The 12844-nt window shown below is 42.1% G+C and overlaps 1 protein-coding gene across 1 annotated transcript in view; it reads left to right on the top strand.

Annotated features, from left to right (window-relative positions):
- The window catches only part of LOC127582304 (uncharacterized), a 204348-nt gene that overhangs the window by 17393 nt on the left and 174111 nt on the right, over window positions 1-12844 (top strand). The window lies entirely within an intron of this gene.

The following is a 12844-nucleotide window of genomic DNA, read 5'->3' as shown; positions in this document are numbered from 1 at the left end:
TCAATGAAGGTAATAATGCCCTTCCTCATGGAGTCTGACATTCTGCCAACCAGAAGCATAGAGTTATACACTTCCAGCAGGTCTGGGCCCATCTGGTCCCACAGAGCTGAGTACAACTCTGCTGGTAAGTCGTTGCTTCCGGAAGTTTTATTTGTGCCAAGGGAACGGATGGAGCCTGTCAGCTCCTCCAGGGACAGTGGCTGATCCAGACCCTCCCACCTGCTGTCGTCTAGCACCTCCGTGATAAAGGACAGAAAATTTTAGGAGGCTGTGCTGTCAGTGGTCTTACTGTCATACAGATTGGCATAGAAGGATCTGAAGATCCTCAGTATGTCTGTCTGTGAGGATGTTACTGAGCCATACTCTTCCTTAAGGCTGTGGATCACAGAGCTCCCCCTGTGAACCTTTTGGAATCAGAAGCGCAAGCATGTCTCATCCTGTTCCACAAAGCAGACTCTGGATTTGAGGGTGATCTATGAGGATTTTGGAGGCAAAGAGCCCAGCTTGCTGGCTCTTCACCTCTTGGAGTTCCTCTCTCACATCCACCCCCTTTGATTGCAGAAGTAGAAGCTGCTGCAAGTATGCCTAGAGTTGGCAGGGTTCCCTCTGACTTTGTCTGGCTTTCTGAACATCTTTGAGGAAGAAGATTCTTTATGTTCTCCTTGGTTGCCTCCCACCAGTGAATCGGGGAGTCAAAGAGGGGCTTCGTGTAATCCCTCTTTAGTTCTTCGATGCTCTCTGGGGTCAGCAGCTTGACATTCAACTTCCACGTCCCCTGCCTGCCTTCAGGTCCTATTGTTTGGATTACACATGACTGTTTACCAATATGCCGTAAATCAACAGCAGTGATGTGATCTTTTGCATCCTTTGCAGCAGCTATGGATTGAGCCATCCATTTGTTTATTGTGGTGAATGGAAATTAACCATGCATTGGAAAAACTAAGACAAAATTGGCCAAGGCAGAGATAATATATATATCAGCACAGGCTTATGAAGCCATTATTGAGAAATTGTCCAATTGACATTCTCCTTGATAAATAATTTTGTTATTGTTTACATTTTATACTGTACATCTGAAAATTATTTGGTAAAGAAAAAGTAAACATGGTAATATTGTGTATGCTTTTGTGCTTCATGCGATCTGCACCAATTCCACTTTATTTTTTCTAGTACACCAGATTAATCACATATTTCTCTCAAATTATGTACCACTTGAAGTATGGAGATTTAATTCAAAGACATTTCCTGAAGACTAATAGTTTCCATGTTATTTCCAAAAAATATCTGCCAATTCAGTCCTATTTATTGTGTCCTGATGTGCTTATTATTGTACTAATATGCAATGCATTAATTCATACATTTATTCCTCTTTTAGCCCAAACTCAGGGATGTATCTGACATTTCCAATTGAGATGAAATCCCTAGGGCCACACTTGCCCAGGAAGTTTCATCTAGATTCTATCAAGTCTTCATGACATTACTTGTAACATCCCAAAAGAACTCTACTTTTGTCAAATTTAATTTTCCCTTCCTAAAACTATGCTGACTGTTTCTAGTCATATTCTGATAGCTAAGTTACCATGTCTTTACTGATGGATTGCAGCAATTTTCTCACAACTTATGTCAGGTCTGTAGTTCCCTATTTTGTCACTTCCACCTACCTAAGTAGTACTATTACAGTTGCTACATTCCAATCTGCTAGGATTACTCCAAAGTACAAGGAAATTTGGAAAATAAAACTAATATATCCAGCTCTTAAATCCTAGGATTCCTGGGGATATCTTTTGATTTCCTTAGTTTCTCTTGTACTTTCTTGCTAGTGATATTAAATAATTTATGTTCCTATTGTCATTTGACATTTGGTTCCCATCCATTTCTGTTATATTTGGTATCCCATCTACAATGAAAATTAACGAGAAATATTTATAATCCTTCTGCGACAATCATTCTGGCCACTCCTTTTTTTGAAATTGAAGGCTCTTACAATCTTCCTTATTTCTTGTGAATTTATTCTTATAATCTCACTCTTTATTGATTTCTTTTCATTAATCATCGCTCCTCCCAACTCTCCTAAACCTTTTGGCTTATTACTATTTTTGGAAATATCAGGCTCTCTTAACCTAAAAATGGGGATAACCATGGAATCTTAGAAGACTTGCAATGTAGAAAAAAGTTATTCAGTCAATTGTGCGTGTACTAGTCAAAAAAGGGATACCCAGCCTAATCCTACCTTCTAGTGCTCAGTCTGCAGTCCTGCAAGTGACAGCTCTTCAACTGCACATAGAATTGCTGAGGGTTTCTGCCTCTGCCACCCTTTAGGGCACAGAGTTCCAGACACTTCTCACCCTGTGGGTGAAAACATTTCTCCTCATCTCTTCTCCCATCTTTCTGCAATTGCTTTAAATTAATGCAGGATCTTTATGTTTACTCTTTGATGTGTCTCATAATTTTATACATCTTGGTTGGATTACACATAATAGAACCAGCCAATCTTGATGCAAGTGGAGAAAGTGAGTTACCTAAAATTGTTGATTTTTTTTTTATTCAGTTATCCATCTGTAATGTTAACTCATTGTTTTCTCTTCACTAACACTGATCTGATGGGTATTTCCTACAGTTCTAATTTGCAGTTCAGAGCTTTTACGTGTTACTTTAGTTTTTCTCTAACTTTCCTCATTAGCCAATCAGCCAGATGGTTTTACCTTAAAGCTTACCACAGCTACCCTCTTTTTCAGAGATATTCCCTTTGGCCGTCAATCCCTCTGCTACCCTGTCTAATTTAAAACTAACTTTTCTCTTGCAGTTTTGTGAAGGGTCTTCATCCTAAAATTTTAACTCCTATTTCTATTTTCAGATGTTGGCAGGCCTGCTAAGTGTTTCCAGCATTTTCTGTTTTTATGTCCCAGGTTAGACCCAGAGCAAGAACAGTGGTTCTGTTCAAATCTTCACTATTGCTGAATTAGGTTCCAAAAAATTAAATCTGTACCATATTACATGAAAGACCATACTCACTTCTGACTGCCAGTTGTGTAAAGAACTGTCAGGTGGGTCTTGCTGGTCAATTCACTCCTGACTTCCCAGCCTATGCGTGGAAATGTGTAAGTGAGAGATGAGCTAGAAGTCAGTGATCTCTTGTTCCACTACTGGACTCGTTATTCATCACTGAGAACTGGCCTTCCATCTGAGACTTGCATCTTTTTCATAGATGACTGAGGCCAATGTGGGAACTACAGATTTTGCCTTTATTGTGGCAGGAGATGCTTGGTGGGGATTGAGAGTGGGTAGTTTGGGACTTGGAGCGCTCCTTCCTCAGATTACACTTGGCTACTGTGGGCTTCCGACACATGGACTTGAGGTTCTCAGTGTCATCTGAATGTTCCTTCTCCACTTTGAGCAGTCATGGACCAGGGTTTCCCAGGAATTAGTGGGGATGTTCCATATTTTCAAGGAAATTTTGAGAACATGCTTGAATCTTTTCCTCTGTGTATCTGGTAGTCTCTTACTATGCCAGGACCCTGCTTCAGGGGTTTAGTGTTGGGAATGTGATCAATGTGGTCTGCCCAACAAAGCTGAGTTGGGATTTGTGACTTCAATGCTTTGGATGTTGGTTTGGGAGAGTGTGCTGATATTGGTTAGTTTATCCTCCAGAGGCTTTGGATGATTTTCAGGAGACAACATTGATGGTATCCCTCCAGTGCTCTTGTCATTCTAAGTCAAAGAAACAAAAATGAGGGCCAAGATCAATGTAGCCTGGCCAACCATGTGTTTTGATCCAGGTTTGATGTCTTGTTCTTAAAACACCCTTTTCCTCAGATAGCCAAGACTTTCCTAGCATACTCAAGTTGAATTTTGTCATCAAGGCCTTTGTTGAAAGTTGGCTCCTAAGGTATGGGAAGTGGTCCATTGTTTCCAGGGCTTCATCTTGAACCTTTGGTTTTGGACGGTGGTGTTGTGGATGTTAACTGTAAGGCCCGTCCTCAATCGTTTCAGTGAATGAGTCAGTTATGTCTTGCAGCTCAACCTCCAAACACATGCATACATCAGTTCACTTGCATATTACAGTCCAGAGGCAATAGATATTGATCGGTCTTGCAGAGTTCCATTCCAGCAGGAAGTTTGTTGGAGGTAAGGTGCAGTGAAGAAGAAAGAGGGATTAGAAAGTGACAGACTGACTACACGATATTGGATCTTTTGTGGACCTATTGGTTAGGATCATTACCATCACCTCTTGCAGTTGTATGGTGCTTCATATCTACTGGGCTTCTTGATGGATAGAATTCACACTGTGAATGGGAAAGTATCTCTTTGGCCATTGAAAGGGACCTTAGTGATGCCTATTCCTGTGGCTGACAGCAAGCAGACCCCTTTTGTAGTTACCACTGTTGGGGTTGTCTCCTTTCTTGAAAGTGGTCATGATTATGGCATCTTCAAAGTCCTCTGGCTTATCCTCCTCGTACTAGATGTGAGAGATGAGGTCGTGGATTGGTGACTGAAGTTCCCCATTGCCAAGTTTCTGAATGTTAGCAGGGATACTGTCTGCTTCTGTGGTTTTACATTTTTAGTTGGCATATGGCCGCCTTGAATTGTTTATTAGAGATGGTGGCAAGGCAGGACTGAATTGTTTGTAATGGTATAGAATCAAGGGCACTCATGTCAAGGATAGAGTTGCAGTTGAGATCTTTGACATATTCCATCCAGCAGGCATTGTCTGCCTCTTTGTCCTTTATCTTAATCACCATTCTTGATTTTGAGTAGTTGGAGCCTTGGGTGTTTGAGTAGACACAAAGGCACCAAAGAATCTGTACCTCTAATAATAAGTTGCTGGACCTTCAATACTCTTTCTAACTGCCATCTCTTCCTTGGATCATAGTTAATTTTTGTTGTATCTCAACTTTGATACCCACAGGGCTATTTGTTTTCCCTTGAGATACAGTGGAGCTTCCAATCCAGGAACAACGTGTTTGTGGTTAGTTAGCTCCAAGTTCTCTGAGCAAGAATAGTCCACTGGCCCCTTGAGCCTGCTCTATCATTTGATAAGATTGTGGTCAATTTGATTGTACTCTCAGCTCAGTATTCCTGTGTGTCCATTGATAATCTTGCATCACCTTATTAAGTGTTTAATAACCCTTGCCTCAAAAATATTCAAAGACTCTGTTCTCACCACACTTTGAAGAAGACTTCCGAAGACTCAGGACCCTCCATGAGAAAGAATTTCACCTTATTTCTGTATTGTGGGTGACTTTTTTTTTAAACAATGGCCTGTGATTATAGATTCTTCCACAAGAGGAAACATCCTCTTTACATACCCTGTCAAGACTCCTTGGAATCTTATGTTTGAAACGAGTGCTTGTTACTCTTTTAAACTCCAGCAGATACTTGAGTAGACAGTGCAATCTTTTGTCATTGAAACAATCTATCCATTCCAACTTGGAGCTTTGCAATGCCACCATTTAGGTAAAATGCTTTATTTGAAATTTTTCTACTTGTACTCCATTTCCCAGATTTTTGCCCAATTACTTAACTTTTTGCTATCCCTTTGTAGCTTCCTTATGTTCTCTTTACAACTTAGTTTCTTACCAATGTTTGTGTCGTCAGCAAATTTAGCAATTATACCCTTGGTAGCTTCCTCAAACTAAGTTGCTTATATCAACTGTAAAGAAATTTAAACCCCACCACTGATCCTCATGGTGCACCATTCATTGCATTTTGCCAACTAGAAAAAGACCTGTTTGTGCCCTCTATATGTTTCCTGTAAGCCAGACATTCTTCTATCCACACGAATATTTTACTTCCTAATTGATGAACTTTTATTTCCTCATCGCCTTAGCAAATTCTTTCGGGAAATCTGGTCCTTTCCATCAAATCAGTTATAGAATCAGATAGGGCTCGTGAGGAATATAGAGTAGCAAGGAAGAAACTTAAGAAGGGGCTGAGAGCAAGAAGGGGACATGAAAAGGCTTTAGCAAGTAGGGTTGAGGAGAATCCCAAGGCTTTTTACTCATACGTGAAGAGCAGAATGATGGCTAGGGTAAAGGTAGGTCCGATTAAAGACAAAGGTGGGAAGATGTGCCTGGAAGCTGTGGAAGTGGGTGAGGTTCTCAATGAATACTTGTCTTCAGTATTCACCAAGGAGAGGTGTCTTGATGACGCTGAGGACAGTGTTGGTAAGGGTAATGTTCTAGAGTATATAGATATCAAGAGAGAGGATGTGTTGGAGCTGTTAGAAATTATTAGAACAGATAAGTCCCTGGGGCCTGATGGAATATTCCCCAGGTTGCTTCGTGAGGCGAGGGAGGAGATTGTTGAACCATTGGCGGATCTTTGAGTCCTCGTTGGCCATGGGAATGGTACCAGAGGATTGGAGGGTGGCGAATGTTGTCCCCTTATTCAAAAAAGGTAGTAGGGATAGTCCAGGGAATTACAGACCAGTGAGCCTTGCGTCTGTTGTGGGTAAGCTGTTAGAAAGGTTTCTAAGAGATAGGATCTGTGAGCATTTAGAGAATCATGGACTGATTAGGGACAGCCAGCGTGGCTTTATGAAGGGAAGATTTTGCCTCACAAGCCTGATAGGGTTCTTTGAGGAGGTGACCAGGAAGATTGATGAGGGTAGTGTAGTAGATGTGGTCTACATGGATTTTAGTAAGGCGTTTGATAAGGTTCCACATGGTAGGCTTCTTCAGAAGGTCAAGGGATCCAGGGAGGCTTGGCCGTGTGGATTCAGAATTGGCTTGCCTGTAGAAAGCAGAGGGCTGTGGTGGCGGGAGTGCATTTGGATTCAAGGGCTGTGACTAGTGGTGTCCCACAGGGATCGGTTCTGGGACCTCTACTTTTTTTGTGATATATATTAATGACTTGGATGAGGGGGTGGAAGGGTGGGTTAGCAAGTTTGCAGATGACACAAAGATCGGTGGTGTAGTGGATAGTGTGGAGGGCTGTCGAAGCTTACAGAGGGATATTGATAGGAGGCAGAGCTGATCTGAGAAGTGGCAGATGGAGTTCAATCCAGAGAAGTGTGAGGTGGTACACTTTGGAAGGACAAACTCCAAGGCGGAGTACAAGGGTAATGGCAGGATTCTGGGCAGTGTGGAGGAGCAGAGGGATCTGAGGGTTCATATCCACAGATCACTGAAAGTTGCCTCACAGGTGGATAGGGTAGTTAAGAAAGCTTATGGGATGTTAGCTTTCATAAGTCGTGGGATCAAGTTTAAGAGCCGCGAAGTAATGTTGCAGCTTTACAAAACTCTGGTTAGACCACACTTAGAGTACTGTGTCCAGTTCTGGTCGCCTCATTATAGGAAGGATGTGGAGGCATTGGAGAGGGTGCAGAGGAGATTTACCAGGATGCTGCCTGGATTAGAGAGTATGCATTATGAGGAGAGTCTAAAGGAGCTAGGGCTTTACTCATTGGAGAGGAGGAGGATGAGGGGAGACATGAGAGAGGTCTACAAAATATTAAGAGGAATAGATAGAGTGGACAGCCAGCGCCTCTTTCCCAGGGCACCAATGCTCAATACAAGAGGGCATGGCTTTAAGGTAATGGGTGGGAAGTTCAAGGGAGATGTCAGAGGGAGGTTTTTCACCCAGAGTGGTTGGTGCATGGAATGTGCTGCCTGGGGTGGTGGTGGAGGCTGATATGTTGGTCAAGTTCAAGAGATTGTTAGATAAGCATATGGAGGAATTTAAGTTAGAGGGATATGTGGGAGGAAGGGGTCAGATAGTCTTAGGTGTGGTTTGAAGGTCGGCACAACATGGTGGGCCGAAGGGCCTGTATTGTGCTGTATTGTTCTATGGTTTTTGTAGAGAAGCCAAGAGTATCTTTGCAGATGCTAATTATGACAGACTTCAAGGAGGTCCAGTGAAGCTCAGATGAAGGGTGTCAACTGAAAAAGTCGGCTGTCGATTTCTCTCCATAGCTGCCTGGCCCGCTGAGTTCCTCCAGCATTTTGTGTGTTGCTCCAGATTCCAGCAACTGCAGTCTCTTGTGTCTTCACAGCAATCAAAATGCTTTGGAAACTCTGCAGCTCTCATTAGATGGGAGTCATAAGGTTTTCTGAGGCACTGTCTGAGAGAGCTTTTTTTCTGCAGAGAATTTTAAAATTTAGACAAACAGTGAAGTGAATTGGGCTGTGATTAGTCAAGTAGTTGTCAATATCTGTCATGACGCAGAAGATGCAGACATCCATGCTGTCTCTTACTCATACAATGATATAATCTATAAGGTGCTTATGCCTGGATGCTGGGGGTGGGGAGGAAGGGGATGTTGCCATGAGAGCTTGTGCTTGTCTTTCTACTGAAACAGTGTTAATTATGACAAAGCCATACACTAAGCATTTTATCAGGAAGAGGACATTTGCCTGCATCACAATTCAACCAGATTGTGGTTATCCCTTGTTTCTTCTAGTGTCCAGAAATATATAAATCTGTACTTTGAATGCAATCAATGATTAAACTTCCACGTCATTCTGGACCAGGGGACAAAGGGGATCAGGATGACAGGAGAGCAAGCTTTTGACAAATGTTAATATCTTCAAAGCTATGTCCCCGCATCCCAATCCCAGTCCTCAGGCATGCTCTGGCCTCCAGCTCTTTGCTACATACCTGTCCATGCTTCCAGTTGTGCACTAGTTCCCTGCTTCCTGTGGTATATGGGTGTTGTGCTTGGCCATTTACTGAGAATGGATGATTAAAGCAGAAGCAGTTTGGTGTGGCCATTAATGATTTCCATGTTCTAAACTCACACCATTTAAATAACTGAGATCATGCCTGGAAGAAATAACATGGTGTAAGGACTGATATTAGATAATCTCATGGTAAATGGAACTTCTGTTTTGTTATCTCTATTAGTGATTAGTTACCACAAATCATTTTTCTTGTAGAATTTTATTTTCTCAATGAAAAGTGCATTCATTGAGATTTTGCAATATTTCAATAAATACCTGCCAGTTCCTGTCTACTGGGAAACCCTTGAAACTATTGTCCAATTTACTTGAGCCAGTTTTGCTTTAATACAATGTGCTTTTTTTAAGTTGAAGTCTCTGGTTTCTGATTACTCTTTATCTCTTTCAAACTGTGTATAGAATTCTACTGTTTTGTGGTCACTTTATTCTTTACACAGAAATTGCCAGTTGACTCTGTGCATTACATATGCTTAGGTCTAACATTGCCAATTCCCTAATTGGATATGTTGCTTCATAGTACCATTCCAAATTCACTGTCTGAATTTATCCTCCAAACTACTTCTGCAGATTTGATCTCCCAGTCTCTATGAAAATTGAAGTCCCCATAATTGTTGCATTACCTTTACAATAGTCTTGTTGTTTAATTCTATCTCCAAACATGTTTCTACTGTTTGGTGGATATGTAAATTAGTTACGTCAGTGTTTCTTTTATTTCCCTTATTTTGTATCTCTACCCATTTTGGAAATGTCTTCAGGATTAAGATCATTCTTCACTATTTTCCTTATCAGCATTTACTGCTTCTCCATTTCCTGACTGTCTTTTTTTAAATGTCAAGTACCCTGGACTATTATACTGAACCATGCAGCCATGTCTCTGTTAAAGTTAAATTTGTTCTTTTAAAAAATAGCTTTTTCAATCCTCACTGCAACTGCACCTCACATCCAACAAACTTCCCAGAAAAATGAGAAACATTTTTCATTCGGAACCTTCCATTTCAGAACCAATTCACTCCAACCTCAGTAATCAAGCACAGACTGGAAATGCTCTATTGTGCACACTGAAAACCAAGATGCATGTCATTATTGAGTTCTTCACTGAAGTATACAAGAAAATGGGCCTTGCACAGAGCATCTGTAAAGCAAAAGCTCTTTACCAACTGCTCTTCGTACACATCACCACTCCTGGTAATAAAGATCTTTGGAAAATGGTCTAAATGGAGTCCCAAGTAGGCCCAAGTTTTTCCAACGATTCTGTCGATGAAGAGGATCACTTAACCAAACAACTTTATTCAGGTTGTTTAACACCTACCAATATTGTTAATATTCTTACCAGTATTACAAATCATTTGAAGTATTCTACTTTTATATAATTTCAGCTATTCCACTCAGTTCATACTCGCCAACCAAGCACCTATCTACTGGCCTGTGATTTCTTATTTCGTTTTGTTTGGAATGCCAACTCTGAAGCTGTAAATAAAAGAACTGCAGATGCTGGAAATTTGAAATAAAAACAGAAAATGATGTGAAACAGCACATCAGGCAGCATCTGTATCAAGCTGATCTCTACTTGCAGATCACCTCAACTTGCAATGCCATATCCAGTGTTGTGACACCACTCAACCAGCCAATCTAACTCGCTCCTGTACATCTGAGATTCTGCCAACAACAGTGGTGTCATCGGCAAATTTATAGATGGCATTTGAGCTGTGCTTAGCCACACAGTCATGAGTGTAGAGAGCGTAGAGCAGTGGGCTAAGCATGTATCCTTGAGGTGCGCCTGTGTTGATTGTCAGTAAGGAGAAGATGTTACTACCGATCCACACTGACTGTGGCCTCTCGATAAGGAAGTCGAGGATCCAGTTGCAGAGGGAGGTGCAGAGGCCCAGGTTTTGAAGCTTGTTAATGGTGATAATGGTGTTGAACGCTGAATTATAATCGTTAAACAGCAGCCTGACGTATGTTTTGCTGTTGTCTAGATGCTCCAAAGCCGAGTACAAAGCCAGTGAGATTGCATCTGCTGTAGACCTGTTGTGACGGTAGGCAAATTGCAGCAGGTCCAGGTCTGCTTAGGCAGGAGTTAATTCTAGCCACGACCAACCTCTCAAAGCACTTCATCACAGTAGATGTGAGTGCTACTGGGCAATAGTCATCGAGGCAGCTCTTGGGCACTGGTATGATTGATCCTTTTTGAAGCAGGTGGGAACCTCCGACTGCAGCAGTGAGAGGTTGAAGATGTCCTTGAACACTTGACCCAGTTGGTTGGCACAGATTTTCAGTACCCTGCCAGGTACACTGTCGGGGCCTGGTGCCTTACGAGGGTTCACCCTCTTGAAGGATATTCTAATTTCAGCCTCTGAGACGGAGGTCACAGGGTCGCCAGATGCTGTGGGGATTCACGTAGGTGTAGTGTTATTCTCCCTTTCAAAGTGCGCATAAAAGGTGTTGAGCTCATCGGGGAGTGAAGCATCACTGCCACTTATGCTGTTAGGTTTCACCTTATAGTAAGTAGTGGCGTGCAAACTCTACCACAGCTGTCGTGCACCCGATTGTGTCTCTAACATCATACGGAATTGTCTTTCCGCTTTTATGATGGCCTTCCGTAGGTTGTACCTAGACTTCTTGTAGGTTTGTAGATAGCTAGTCTTGACTGCAACAGATCTAGCCCTCAGCAGACTGCAAATCTCCTGGTTCATTCAGGGCTTCTGGTTTGGGAAAACTCTGTATGTTCTCGATGGTATGCACTCAACCATGCAGGTCTTGATGAAGTCGGTGACAGCCATGGCATATTCATTCAGATCCGAAGATGAATCCCTGAATATGGTCCAGTCCACCAATTCAAAGCAGTCCTGTAAATGCTCCTTTGCCTTCCTTGACCATACTTTCACAGTCCTCATCACTGGTGCTGCAGTCTTCAGTCAGTGCCTATATGTTGGGAGTAGAAGTACAGCCAGGTGATCGGACTTGCCAAAATACGGGCCCGGGATGGCACGGTAAGCATTCTTGGTGGTGTTGGCTCCTTTGGTTCCTCAGGTGACATGTTGGTGGTAATTTGTCAGAAACTTCTTCAAGCTGGCCTGGTTGAAGTCCCCCATGATGATCAGAAAGGCATCAGGGTGTTCTGTCTCGTGACTGCTGATTATGGTACTCAGGTCCTCCAGTGCCAGCCTGACGGTGGAATCTACACCGCTACCAGGACCTGATCTTAGCTTTAAAATTCACTCCCTTGTCCTGAGACTATGCATATTCCAAGCTTCTGGCCAAGAGAAGTAACTCTTTAATATCCATTGGTACAAAGAAACTGCAGATGCTGGACATCAAAACAAAAATAGAAAATGAACTAATGCACTTAGCTGGCCAAGCCGTTCCCCTGGGGAGAGAAGTAGAGTTGATGTTTAAAATCAAGGGCCCTTCACCAAAACTGGAAAAGTGAGAAAATAAACATATTTCAAGTTACAAAGAGGGGAAGGGGTGGAGAGAACAGAAGAAATATTTGTGATAGAGTGGAGACCAAACCTGTTAAGGTAACTGAACGTCAAAAAGCTTCAGATACTGGAAATCTGAAACAAAAAAAGAAAATGCTAGAACCACTTGGCAGGAGAGGCAGCATTTTTGGGAAAAGAAATGTAGTTAATGTTTCGGACAAATATTACATCATTTTTAGGTACACCTGATGTTGCAGAAGCATGTACATGCACTCATCATTGAACCAGGATTGCTCTCCTGGCTTGATAGTACTGGTGGTATGAGGATTATGTGATCCATGAGGCTACAGATTGTGGTGGTGTACTCTTCTGCTGCTGCTGATGATCCACAGCACCTCAGATAACCAGTTCTGAGCTGCCAGATCTGTTTTGATCTCTCCATCTGGCATGATGGTAGTGCCATACAACAGAAGATGTCCTTGGTGTGAAGATACAATTTGTCGTGGTCACTTCCATCAATTCTGTTGTGGACTGAAGGGCAGCAGTGAACTAAATTTGTTTTTATGCTGGTCTGCTTGTTTAATGCTCATTACTGCAAAGTAGTTTATATTTACATCAGTATCAAGTAGATTTAGCCCTCAAGTTGAATCACCCACAGATTCAACCCTGCTTAGAATTAGAATGTTGTAAGAAAGAATTTCAAATCTAGAAGCCTACTTTGTGAATGTAAATCTGGATGCTTCA

This window comes from Pristis pectinata, chromosome 23 (assembly GCF_009764475.1).
Source record: "Pristis pectinata isolate sPriPec2 chromosome 23, sPriPec2.1.pri, whole genome shotgun sequence".
In the NCBI taxonomy this organism is placed as follows: domain Eukaryota; kingdom Metazoa; phylum Chordata; class Chondrichthyes; order Rhinopristiformes; family Pristidae; genus Pristis; species Pristis pectinata.
Note: the sequence above shows the minus strand (reverse complement) of the source record. Positions and strands in the feature narration are given on the sequence as shown.